The 14,142-nt window shown below is 40.0% G+C and overlaps 1 long non-coding RNA gene across 3 annotated transcripts in view; it reads right to left on the reverse strand.

Moving 5' to 3' along the window:
• Window positions 1-9,759: 9,759 nt before the first annotated feature.
• The window catches only part of LOC112150216, a 52,204-nt gene continuing 47,821 nt past the window's right edge, over window positions 9,760-14,142 (reverse strand). The window contains exons 3-5 of one of the 3 annotated variants that reach the window (XR_004947791.1): window positions 12,747-12,855; window positions 12,597-12,650; window positions 12,270-12,516 (exon numbers count right to left, since the gene is read on the reverse strand). This is a non-coding gene — a long non-coding RNA (uncharacterized LOC112150216). Of the gene's footprint in view, window positions 10,208-12,269; window positions 12,517-12,596; window positions 12,856-14,142 lie in introns of those variants that run through there. The other 2 variants (XR_002919926.2, XR_004947790.1) reach the window with 2 other exon arrangements.

A 14,142-nucleotide genomic window follows, 5' to 3' on the forward strand; every position in this document is an offset into this window, starting at 1 on the left:
GTTGCTTCACCTGTCTGTGGGAGGGGCTATCAAGGCTGCTTGATCTAATCTAATCCAATTCTGCATGGCTTTTAAACGCTCCCATGATGTCTAATTAAAGAGCCAATCTGATGTTCAAATGTTGAACTGAAATTGATGTTGAATTAAGTCAAATATAGACATCAAAGTAGTGGACCTAGTTTGCACATCATAAAGATCTCCAAAATTGATTTTTGACAACAGACGGACGTAATAGCCTATATACTGGATATGCACGTCCATGTGAAGCATGAGTGGATTGTTTAGTTTAGAAAGCTGACCCAACTCACTGACACTCTCTGCATTTCACTGCTGTTAGAAAACAATGTATTGTCTGTAATGAAATGTGTTGGCGTTGGTCACATTCTGTAGTTGTTTGACTTTTGAGACATTTATTTAAATAACAAATATGTAGTCACACTTACCAACATCCCCTTTTTAAATTTTTGTGTTTTATTTCATTTAAAAGCTTCCTTATCCAAAGCTGAACCAGAAATCCTGTCTACTGGACTATATAAACTGAAATTGTTTAAATCAATACACTAATGTATGCATACATTACTAAGTGTTTACAATGTTAAGTCTGAGTGTGTGAAAGAACACTTACTGGTTCCTGACCAAAAAAGGTTAATTTACATTTAAAGAGGGAAAAATGACAGTTGCAATGGACCTAGAACCTTTCAAGATTGGGATTATGTAGAATAAAATCAGCTTTCACTGCCATTAATGTTCTGCTGAACTGTCCTTGTTAATGTGATGGCAAATTTTGCCATGAATGCGACTTCAGGCTCTGATCTTAAATGTTTAAAGGCTGCAAACAGGTCACAGAGATTATTTTTTAACTCATGTTCGTTCTGCATCTTAAGGAAAATCAATGAAATGTAATCTTAACAGAGCAGTTAAAGGTGACTGTGAGAGCCAGGTTTTACCTGCATGCTTCTCCAGAACACAAGACAAACAATAACAAACAGGCAAACTGGAGCGCTGCCATCCTCCTCCGACCCGACTGAACTCTAGGCCTGGTTTTAAAGCAGGAGCTGTCACGGTCTGCAGCTCAGGACCCATTACTGAAACAATTAGTATATTTCCTTAGCACTCAACTATGACTGCCAACAGGACAAATGTCCTAGAAGCCTTTCAGAATCTGGACATAGTTGATTCTTTAAAAGTCTCCACAGTCATCCAGGTCTTCTTGATTCTCCTGCTACTAACCCAAACAGAAAGAACCTGGCTGAGACCCATTCAGCCCAAAGCCAGCATGGATCAGCTGTTTCCGGTAAGCTCAACCAGATGGCAAAGAGGGATCTTCACATTTAAGAGGATGGCAACGTGGACAGAGATTCTAAAACAGCCACACTCTTGTTAATATGGTTTGTTCTAGCAGATGTGGTCTCTAAACCTGCATTAGTTCAACAGAAACAAGGCTGCACATCTCAGCATGTCAGTTAACAGATTATTTTTGGACTCCAGTGAAACCCAGACGTGCAGCAGCATGAGGGTGAGATTTCTGCACAGGTGCAAATGTCAAGGGTCAGGCCAACAAGTTGGAAAACCTTTCAGTTTTCATCCTGAGAGTCCAAATATAAGGGATTCCAGAATGCAGATTGAATATTTTGACAGAGAAACACAAATGTAGAAAGATTTGTGATAGCTTTTAAACCAAAAGATTGGGAACTATGACATTGTAAACATAAGTATAAAAAGCATGAACTATATTTGAGATCTGGACAGAGTTCCCCCCCGTTCCCAATAGGAAGTATTTTTATGATGCTTTTCTTTTCTTGGAAGTTATTCAAGTCACACATTGACCAACCAGATGCCTCTGTAAAAGTATGTGGTCTCACGTGAAACGATCACTTCATGGCCTTGGTGTGAAATCTGCCGTCAGCTTTACTGCTGCAAACAGGCTTTCACTCCTCCCAGCAGAAATCCTGACAGCAGACTATTGTTCACAGGTCCAGAAAGTGTTTAGCTGCTGCAGTCCAGACAGCAAACCTCCACTTTATCTCTAGAGTATAAAGTAGATGTGCACTGCAGACAAATACATACTCACAGCTTTGCCGTCTAATGTAATTAACGTCAGATTTAACCATTATTTCCTTCCCTGTTTCCAAATGCAGCCCTAGAGAAAGCCCACTAAAATTAATTAATCTTGTGTGGATCTCTCCAGCACCAGTGGGGCTTTGGGGAGCCCACAGAACCTGTTAAATGCCGTTACTCACAGACCATGCAAAGAATCTGATACTGGCACTGCAGACTAAGACTTAACCGTCTTAGGTATTGAAGCTGGTAATACTAATGAGACAAAACCTGGAAAGAAAGGGCATAGCTGCATATCATCAGTGTGATGATAACTCGCAACACGATTCTCTCAGAAAACTTGCGTTGGACGTCTCTTTCAATGCATCAAACTCTATGTTCAACACTTGTCCAAAAATGTGTTTACAAACTTGACGCTCCAGAAGAGAAGTACAGTCAAACGTTTTTAGCGTCGTCCCTACACAGAAGCATTACCAAATATCTAATTTACAATGTATGGAAAACACAGATGATGCTGAGAGATCAGGTTTATTTATTTGAAGAGTTCTATAAAAGTGTTGGTAATTACATCTCTATGTCTGCAATCATGAGATCATTCAGAGACTCTCCCAGTACAGTGAGGTTCACCATCGACAGCATGAGCTTTGGGTGAATGATGGCTGCTTTCAGCAGTACTTCTGTCTCTCGATGACCCAGTTGGACGTCCAGCATTAGTCGGAGGAGAGCAAAAATGAGAATAAGAACAGAATCAAAATATATTTGTATTCTCTCAATGCAAAGAAGAAAACTATAATGAAGTTCAGAAGGAGAACAATCAGATTCTGGATCAGATATCGGTCTTTGACTCCATCCGAAACTCGAGAAGCATTGCAGGATCTCATCTGTACATCGACATAACATTAGATTGGAAATGGTTTATTTAATAATGCATAAACAAGACAACCATACAAAGGCATATCAAACAGAATAATTAGGCACCTCTGCTACTCGAATCACATTCAGCATGAATGTAGCTTCTGGTTTTACGAAGTGCATGAGCTCCAGCACAGAGCCTTGGGGTTCTCCTGTGGAAATAAGTGAGCTACTGTATTCAACAGGCTTCTAGTGAAATATTCCTTAAGTCAAACAAACTTGCTTCAAGAGTCACACTTGTAAGAGTCTGAAATGTTCACCATTCACATCTGCCAATAGCACTCAACTGCCGCTTTTCACCGAAACGAGCAGCGTCATCAGTCCTTTGCTTCTTGAGAAATACAAGTTTGATGATTCTGATCCCAGGCTGGAGCAGTCATTTATTAGGTTGGCTTCTCAACAAGGAAACCTTTCAACCTTTCACTCCTCTCAGTAATTACTGCTTGGCTTTCACAGGCTGCCGTTTTCCTCTCAGAGTGATGGCTGAGTGTCGGGGAGAACTGGAGCGAGCTCAGTGTTTGTGTTTAAGGAGCCGTTAATTAAAATGCTTTCACAAGCTAATGGGACTCTTAAATGGTGCTTAGCATTTTCCATTGGAAACTCAAAGCAGTTAATGTTAAAGTATTGGGTGCAGACATGTCATTAAGGGCTTAACTTAGGCTTCTGAAGAGGGGATGGGGATTTTTTTTTTTTCATTTTTTTGTAGCAATTTAGATATTACAAACTAATCATCATTTAATAATATTTAGTTATGTCATTTTTAGGTGGATTTGCATTTAGACTCATAATTAAATGGTTTTACTGCGATAAAGAAAAGAGGAAAGTAACTTTTTGGTTAGCATTTGCATAGATCATTTATACTTTGGCCACAAGCTGTGGTTTATGAGTGAACAAATACAAACATGGAGACGAGCTGCTTAAATTAACTTCTTGTACTTGGTGAATGGAGTTTGTATTGGAAATGAATGTTGAAGTTCACTCTTTCCAACACGAGAAAAGGCTCAATGAAGCTTGAACAGCTGCTGGGAATGTTTGTATCAATGAGCTAGGTGTGGTCACATGATCCACATTGTTTGGGGGGGGGGGGGTCTTTTGAGATTCTTATTTCAGCTCTGTAGTCTTTGCTGTTACCAGGATTTGACCTGACGAATCCTTAAAGCGGCTGTGAAAAAAATAAAAATAAGTAGGTATAACAAATGAACCAATCAGTAGCTAGAACACGCCCAGCTGTCATCTGTCCTTCTTAAGGTTAAGACCCCTCTCGGGGCATAATTTTGATTCTAAAAATAAAATACTGTACAGCGTTTCTTCATTCCACACCTTTCATACCTGTGAACGGTGAAATCCACAAAGTAAGAATATAATTATTTTAAGGGAGTAAAACTCCTCACTATACACACTTAATACACTTTTCTCAGACAGACATGAACAGTTTTACATGTTTCCTTCTTGTTTAAACTCTCAAGCCTTCATACAAAATAAGTCCAGTTTTACAGAATGAAAACAAAGATCCAATTGGGATTTAATATTTGTGTCAATTTGGAGAGCACATAAGTGCTGGAGATACAATACAGATGGCTTTGATTAAGGTCTCCAGTCAGTCAGGACACATGCATTAATTGAACATGGATTAATTAAAAAAAATCTGCATAACAGCAAGATCGTGAAAGATAAACAGTGAGGGACCAGCGTCATAAAGTTGATGCCCTGTACATATATAATAGATCATGGTTGCTTTTACAGTGTAGTGAACTGGGACTGACTGTAAAAAAAAAAGAGGTTATTTGGTGAACTGTCCCACTTTGGGTTAGTTTAATTTACAAATGGGGGAAAGTGTTACCTCTTGTTGCAAACCATGGACATGTAGATGAGAGTATGGTTGAATCAAGCTGCATGTCTGAAGCTACAGACACAGCAGACATGTAACGTAAGGCGAGAACACGCTAAACACGAGTTTTTGAATGGACTGCTGTTCACGCTGCACAAGCAGGGAGGGGCTTCTTCTTCTTTTCTACTGTTTACTTAGGGTAGGGGTGTCAAGCTCAATCGCACAGCGGGCCAAAATCCAAAACACAGCTTAGGTCGAAGGATGAACAGAATAAACATTTATTTAACACACTAATACTAAATTTTTAAACTTAAAAAAGTGTACATTTTTAAATAACTATAGATAAAAACAGGCTAATTATTCTAAAAAAACAACTTAAACTTAAACCTTAAATAACTTTAGATATTTTGACCTCCATAAAATGTATTCTGTCATGATTATACAAGTTAGAACTAAACTAAATGTTAAGAAAAAAAAAAACAAATTTCTTTCCTTTATGTCATTTTGATCATATTGATCTCTCAGCCTCCATAATTGTAGTGTTGACTGAATATGTAACGAGCACAAGGTAACAGTCTGTTAATAACAATAAAATAAAATTGCCCGGGTCTCGACTTTGACACATGTGACTTGCATGTTCACCACCTACAGTTAGAAGAGGGTTGGTGCAAAATGTTGAAACAATTCTTGCTCCAGGCTTTTTCTCTCACAGCTCTATTCCCATATATGAAAGACTTGGCCATAAACCACATTTCAATTTTCAAACAATTGACAAGCTTTTGAAAATGAAAAAGGACGTCATCCATACGTCACTGCCAAATCTGAGTCACTAATTGGTCAAAGCTAGTTTAACTGGCAATGCGCGTTCAATGGACTCACATTTTTAAAGTAGAGCTGGAAAACAATGATAGAAACATGCATAGCTACGCATGAATGCAGGAGTTTCAGAAATGGGAGCCCGAAACCCACATGTAAGCATGTTTACATAGGCTTTGCCTTGGAGCTTGAAGGTAAAAGAACTGCAGTTTTGTCCTAAACCAAACCTTCTCCTTCACTGTCAGATTCAGAGACACCAACCGTTCAGAAGACAAGTGCTCAGTGTTTCAGAGCGCAGACTGAAACCTTCTGCTCTGTAAAAATTAACACCTTGAGGCTGAAAATGTGAACAAGAACTGACTTTTTCCTTTAAATTTTCACATCTGACAGATAAATTACTGCCGTACTGTCACAATCCTGCGGTTTACCTTACTGCCAAGAGTAGTTTTTTTTTTTTCAAAGCACTTGCAGTCGTGCGCTCTGGAGGCTCTTTTTAAATCCTTGGGGACTTTTTAAAGGACAGAGTTGGAGAGCTAACCCCCTCGTAATTACTACTCCTGTCTATTTCTGAGTCTGATGGTGTTGTCGTCCTTCCTCAGCACCTCCCAGTCACTTTCCCATAATGCATCATTCCCGTAAATGGAGTGACCTGTTGATTGACAGGTGAGCAGCCACTAATGGAGTTTAAACGCACGGCAGTTTAAGTTGAGGCCCCGCCGGTGCAAACAGCCGCCGTGGTGTCCGGGGTCAGTGCCTGCAGCGGGTGGACTCCCCTCCTCCTGAATCAGCATCTCCGTAATGAGACCCTTCTTCTCCATCTCTTACCAATCTATTTTTCCTCTCCATCCCTCGTTCAATCTTTGTCAGTCGCCCTCACCTCCCCGCAGCCTCAGAAGGGGAGGAGGAGGTCCGGGTGAACAGTGGAGGCTCAGCAGGCGGGCATCGAGCACCGCGGCAGCAGCGGGGGAATAAATTAGAAGCAGATGCAGAGAATAATAAAGCCATAATGAGTTAGCCGCCGGCCGGCCTGCCAACCTAGAGAGCAGCCCAGTGAATATTTACCATCCTGCTAATAAGTCATGGCAAGAACTAATCAGCCGGCATGCCAAGGAGGGCAGTGGGCAGCCAGCGAGGCAGAGGAGATGACGGGTTGAAGGGGCTGCTGTGCAGAGCGCAGCTGCAAACTAAGCAGCTGAACCCTGAAGAACTGCCCTCAAATGAAGGAACAGTTGGAAGAACCTCACACTCTACTTATACAGCTCAGCTTTAATGTTGGGAGTTTTGCTGATGATCCACAGGTGTATTTTAGGGATTTCCCACTCAGATTTTTTTTGGCCCTGATTATGATTATGAGTCATTTGAGTCCCAATCTGATACTTTAGTTACACATTAAAGAATAAACAAACTTAAACAGATTTAGGCTTATTGAATTATCTCAATTTGTATTTTATTAAACTTCTTTAATCATTTAATACTTAGAGCACTTCTGTGAAGTAGCTTGAACAATTAAGTGAAAAATATCAACTACATCAAAATGACCTATTCACTATTATTGCTGTTTAATGCAAATTACTAATCAGCCAATCACATGGCAGCAGCTCAGTGCATTTAGGCACGAAGACGTGGTCAAGATGATCTGCTGCAGTTCAAACTGAGCATCGGAATGAAGAAGAAATGTGATTAAAGTGGCATTTTTTGGTGGCAGGTCCATGGTTTTGAACGTGGCATGGTTGTTGGTGACAGACGGGCTGCTCCGAGTATCAGAAACTGCTGATCTACTGGGATTTTCACCCACATCCATCACTATGGTTTACAGAGAATGGTCAGAAAAAGAGAAAATATCCAGAGAGCGGCCGTTTGGTGGGTGATGACAGAGGAGAATGGCCAGACTGGTTCGAGGTGATAAAAAGGCAACAGTAACTCAAATAATTAGGGGTTACAACCGATGTCTGCAGAAGAGTGTCTCTTAAGTCCAACCAGGTAAGGTTAGAATTTGACAACAACATGAAAGCATGGATCCATCCTCTCTTGTATCAACGAGTCAGTCCACTTCTCAAATACAGTCAAAGATCTTTCCACAAGTTAAGCTCTGTGTCCAAGGACAGCTCCTCTGAAGGTCTTCTACATTAAAAGCAACCCTCTGCAGGTGTTTCTCCTCGTGTGTCAGCTGCTGGCTCCTTTGCTCCATTTGCAGCTTCCAGCAGAACTGCTCCAATCTCAGCTCCCAAAAATAAAATAACAGTCTGCTGGCAGACACAGGTCATCCTTTTTCTCCTTTCCGCTTAAAGTTGGCTCCCCGTCAACCTTCAGTAAGTGTCAACTATACTTTGGCTGTGATAGTCTTATATTGAGCACAAACTCTTGACACCCCCTTGACCAAACTCGGGCCATGATTCTGTCTAGCTTCAGCTCCAAATATATAAAACGTACAAACTTTAAACCTCAGAAAAGAGCTAACTTAAACAGCTGGAAATACTGGATATTTGTTCCTAGTCAGAAGCCAATTTAACATCTCGTACCAGTAAACTCAATCAGGGAAAAAAGCAGCTTCATGGAAGAAAGCTACTCACATCAGAACTTCTCAAGATTAGATCTCATCCAAGTTAAAATCTACTTTCCGGACTTTCTAAATCCAACCGGTCAAGTTTATGGTTGTCTTTACTAAATTTGGGTGTGTTGGAGGTTTCTTCATATTCTGTTTAGAAGGAGGATTTCCTCCATTGTTTGACAAAGACATGCTCAGGACAAAGAGTACAATGGAAAGTCTTTCAAAGGTTATCTGTTGGGAATCATAAAATACAATTTTCAAAACTGGCATCACTGGAAGGGCCAGTGCTAAACCTGACCTCAATAAACTGGAACTATTTTAAACAAATTGGATAATTCTGCAAGTGAATAATTGTATTATTTTCTTGGTTTGACCTTTTTCTTGCTTTATTTGTGTAGCACACTTAGACAACCTTGGTTAGTAGAGATTTCAAAAACTAAATTGAATTGTGGGACTGGTTATTATAGTGCAAACAAGCTTTCTGTTTTTTTTTTTTTTTTTACCCATTGACTGTATAAAAGAACTGGACTGTGTGAGTCGGATGTCACTCATAGAAAATGACTTTCTTCCAGCTTCATCCAAATGAAGTCAAATTAGCTGCTGTTTTTTAACAGTACGGACGGTGCTATGTTGGGGCCTCACAACGTTGCCATGGTAACCACTCTCACCAATCAGGAGTGAGTTTGCTGGAAGTCCTGGCGTCTACATACATGGACATCACATTTTGGGTTACATTACCACCGTTATTGACTGTGCTACCATAGCCCAAACAACAAATAAATAATCAATCAAGACCTCAGGTTTTAAGAGGTTAAATATACTGTCTGTGCTGTTTGTTCTGCAAACTAATCCCTGTACACTGCCAAATTTCCCCGCTTGGGATTAAGAAAGTTTCTTTATCTGACCTCATCTTTATCTGAAACACCAGAGAACCATATCTACTGTGAAGCATGGGGTGGAAGTGTCATGCTTTGTGGCTTTTTCTGCAAAGGGACAAGGATGACTGATGTGTATTTGGGATGATAGGGTCCATGGTGAGATTTTGGGCCAAAACCTCCTTCCATCAGCGAGAGTGTTGAGGGTGACCTTCCAGCACGATCCCAAACCCATCGCCTGGGCAACAAAGGAGTGTCTACATAAAAAGTATTTCAAAGTTCTGGAACCGTCTACCCAGTCTCTGGGCCACAATCCAATTAAGAATCTATGATGGGAGTTAAAAGTCTGAGTTCTCCAGCAACACCTCCCAAAACATCACAGCTCTCGAGGAGATCTGCATGGAGGAATGGAACAAAACAGCAGAAAAAGTGTCTGTTGTTTGACAACCAGAGTATCGAGAAGAACTTTCGTTATTGACAAAATACTTATTTTCTGCACTATTCTACAAACAAATGATTCAAAAATCATACAATGTGATTTCCTAGATTCTGCTTTTACATTCCGTCTTTCAAAGGTGAAGTTTATCCTTGATAAACATTACAGACCAAACTCATCTTTTTAAGAGGAAAAACATTCAAAATTGATGACTAAAACTTTTTTTTCCCTGTTTGTTACTCATGTACAAAAAAATGCCAAATTCACAACAAAAAAATAAATAAATAAAAGTAAGAAAAAAATGATAAAATAACTTTGGACAGACAAACAATATAAAAACTTAAAAAAACCCTAAAATTATACATTTTATTTCCCGTTTCTTTTTTTGCTTTTTCTCCAAATGAACAAGTGTCACTCTAATTTTATGCAGATTCTGTTTTAATCAAAAGCCTTATCTGCAGCTACCTGCTTACTCAGCGAAAGTCTTATTGCTAAGGTCTGCACTGCTTAATCAGTGCATGGTGTCACTTCCCCGCCTGCTGCCTCCTCTCCACAGGACCTCCGCCTGAAGGCCAAGCACTACTGCAAGGTCTCATCGCGCTAACGGACAGCCGCATCGCTCAAGATAGCTCTGATGATTAACGTTATCAGTCCGGCTGTTGAGCCTTGAGACAGATTGGATGACCGAAGAGCCGGTGAGGTTCTGTCACTGCAGTCTGCAGTGTGAGTCAGAGCTGAAGGAAAAAAAAAAAAATCAAGGACGGGACTCAAATGGACACAAAAACACAAAGCTCTTTGGTTCGACCGAGGAAGAATGTTATCAGTGAGTCACACCGATTTCCATGTGAATATTGCAACAAGAAACAGTCATATCCTCTGTGACAACGTATGATTAGGATTCTCACTAAACCTTCATGACACCTTATCCAAAACATTATCCCATTTTCTAATAATATTTCCTGCACCAAACCTTCATGACAGAATGAGGAAGAAAGTAAAGCTTTGGGCAAAGAAAGGTCAAATAATTAGCTATTGGTGGGAGTTTGTTAGAAGGAAAGCTAGTCAGATGATGAAGTCTCACTCTGATTATCTTTTGATTTATTGTAAAGGCGTTCCCAGTGGTTTTTATTTATGATTATGCAGGAAAAATAAAATAAAAAACCTTTGTATTTTTATAGAACATTCTGCAGGGCAGCAGCAGTTCAGTGTAAATCCACCTCTAAATTATGATGGCTCTCCCACTAGCTTACAGCCCCTCACACCTCCAACCCAACATTAGCAGTGCAACAAAAACGAGAAGCAGATTTGGAGATTTTCATCCTCACAGTTTTGATCGGCAAGTAGTCGCTTAGATAAAAGATCCCAAAAAATATGTATATCACTAAAACCAAAGAAAAAAGCTGGTATTTATGGTGAGTTTTCTCTTCTGTTAATATAAATAAAAAAATACAACGTTTCTCTTTGTAACAGGGTTGCTATCCAGTTTGCAGCCCACGATGAATAAGAGCTGTGGTGAGTCTGACGCTGCAGTCTGAGTAGCAAACACACCAAAGACTTTCAGAGATGTTACTGTTTCATTCGGTTAAAAAAAGGCTTTGAGTTGAACTAGAGTTTAGCACTCAAAGGCCAAATCCCCCCCATCATTCCTCACACTAAAATGAAACCTAAATTTACTCATGTAAACACAGACTATTGTTATTGAGTTAAAGAACACAGTGGAGGGAGTATAGTGGTACGGTTTGGTTTCATTCAGGAGTAGCTTGGATTCACAAAAATAGATACCGTAGATATAAACTGCACAAGTAAATAAGCTCTAGGTAGTAAAAATTTAATCCAGAAGAATCCAAAAATGCAAATAATTATTTCTTTTATCTTGGTTTTCAGGTTTGTTGTACAATAAATGTTATTCAAAGTTGAGCCACTAAGAATTCAGATATAAATCAAAACAATCTCAACAAAAAGGCATAAAGCTGAAAGTGAAAACACAGTTCGGCACACGAGGGACTCAAAATACACAAAAACAGTGAGGTAAGATTTTCCTGGCGGGCCTGAGGCTCCTCAGAGGGCAAAACAAACGCAAATAAATATGACATAATCTGAAATGATCATCAGTCACTCTGTGTGGAGTGATCTCAGGCCCGGTTAGGAGCACTCGGCGACAAATCTGCATTGGTCCAACAGATTGATGGGAACAGCACACAATGAGAGTACTTTATATTTTGGTGACCTGGTCCCGACCCGGCTGAGCCGGCACCACGCTACACTTTCCATCCTCCAAAAAAAAAAAAAAAAAAAATTCCCAGAGGGACTTTTTAAAGTGTCAGACACTCTTCCAAAGTTCAGCAACTTTACTTTTCCATGACTGATGGCTGAGAGGCTTTCATTAAAGAAGTACAAACTATTTTCTTTGAAGAAAACATGCAGTAAAAGCAGGTTTCCCTTAGAAATCAGGGTTTAAAAACAGGAATTGTACAAAAGGATGAATGGACAGACGGAGTTTGTTTCCAAAGTGAACAGCAGCAGTTTGAACTCTCAGCTGAAAACCAAAAGTTAATTTTAAGTCTTTGATGGGAAACTGGAACAAACTTCTAAGACTGTGGTCGCAGGTGGAAGGTGTGGAAAAGCTCTTTTTTTTTACCTAAGCTCCTCCTACTTTTAACCACAGCAAAGCTGCTCTTTGTGTGCGCCTCATTATGTTTACACTTTAAAAAGTTCTACACAGAAGAGCCACAGTTGGCCCACAGATCAGAGTTTGAGCTTCATTCTGAAGGAAATGTAGTCTCACTCACATCATACTCTTTGTAGCAAACTGTTAATTTATAGCCTTTTTAAAGAGTATTTTGGGAAAAAAGGCAGCCAAATTTCTGTTTATGTTTTATAGATGTGAACCTTGCAGATGTGCAGTCGTGCTCTCAGTCCAGAGGAGCTGTTCTGTGTCAGCTGGTTCAACAGTTCAGAGTCATGAAGCGGTTCCTTCATGCTCGTCCTGGCAGCCAAACCAGCGGCTTTGCTGCTGGTTAACAAGCGCAGGGGAACCTGCACACTGTGCAAACATTAAAGACAGACATGTTTATGCAGTTTTCTTTTTTTTAAGCTCAGGAGAGCCGCACACACACTGCTTACCGGAGCTTTGAACCCACATGACACAGAACAGGGGTTTGAGGAGGAGAGGAGCGGCTGCAGAGGATGTTGGTTTTGGCAGCAGACACAGAGTCAGTTTTTCAGAGGTGAGAGCAGCTACTGCTCACCGACTTCCAGGAGTGTTTGCCTCACCTTCATCTCTGCCTCTCTGAAGGCAGGTGTTCCTCCAAGCCTGATGTGGATCAGGTTTAAGGACTTTGCTCACACTTCCATGTCTGTTCGAAGGGAACAATGTTGGAGACTAAAACAAAAACAGATAAAAAGCAAAGACTTCAATATAAATAGTATTTTTGATACTTTTAGCAAATTCTTGTAGCATTTTTCTGGTGATGGAGGACATAGGTTACGAGAATTGATTCTAAAATTGCATTTCTAAGTATTTCTTCATTCAAATTGTTGCGAATCAGGAGCATTGTTGTACCAATGTTGTGAGGAGCTGTAAGCTAGAGGAAGAACATGTTAAATGAATGACAGGAAGTGGGGGTGGGTTTACTGGTGGGCCCAAGCCCTTCCCACAGGGGCGAGTTTCTGCCACTGCAGAAAATGTGTTGTGGAAAACGACACAGGTTTTTGGCTAAAAACATCATAATCCTTATTTATCCTCAGTCACTCACACCTGCATGTCAGGGAGACACTGTGAGAGTCACATCCTTTGATTTCTCCAATCCTTCAAACATTTTTGTTTAAGTTACATTTTAGATTGACAAAAAAACTCAAACAAACCAAACTATTACAATTATTAGAACAACACACACCAGATCCTGGTACATCAATAATACAGAGTACGGACTCTCTTTTTTCTTGCATTCTGGGTTGCTTGCGTACCTTCAGATTTTGTCATCAAAAAGTGTACCTTGGCACTCAAAAGGTTGAAAAATACTATTCCAGTAAACCTCTCTCACCTGAACACACCTGCCTGTCCACCTCTGCACCAACACACAAGTTGTGTGTGTGTGTGTGTGTGTACAGGTGTGTACCTAAAGTACTAATGTTTGTGTGTGAGTGTCAGTCTGTGGATGAGAAGTGGTTTGCATAGTGTGTACAGTTGTGTACTACATAAACGTGTTATTTGTGTTAATGTGTGTGCTTACTTGTGCTTGTGTGTGGTTGTATAGGTGTGTATTGTGTAGATGTGTGGCCCAGCCCTTCTGGGTACAGTTTATGATATTCACAACTTATGGCCTCAAGCAACTTTCATTTTTTATTTTAAAGTTTTCTCTCCTCTTTATCTCTACTAGTACTTTTTTTTTATACTCTGCGGCCTACCTCACTCTTTCCCCACTTTACCTCTACTTTCACCCAACCACAACTTTAACAACACCCCCTTAAGATCTTTCTCTTTACCCTCTTTTCTGTCCGGCATAACATTTAAAAATAAACCTAAAAAACTGAATCTAAATTGAAAGAATTCCTTAAAAATCTACAGAGTTCGAATGTAAAAGAGGTTAACAAATTTAAATGTAAACGGTAAGCACTTTTCTGCCTTACCTGAAGTCCTAAGTGTTTTAGGCTATATTTATACCACCCT

The sequence above is a fragment of the Oryzias melastigma genome, linkage group LG4, assembly GCF_002922805.2.
Source record: "Oryzias melastigma strain HK-1 linkage group LG4, ASM292280v2, whole genome shotgun sequence".
Lineage (NCBI taxonomy): Eukaryota > Metazoa > Chordata > Actinopteri > Beloniformes > Adrianichthyidae > Oryzias > Oryzias melastigma.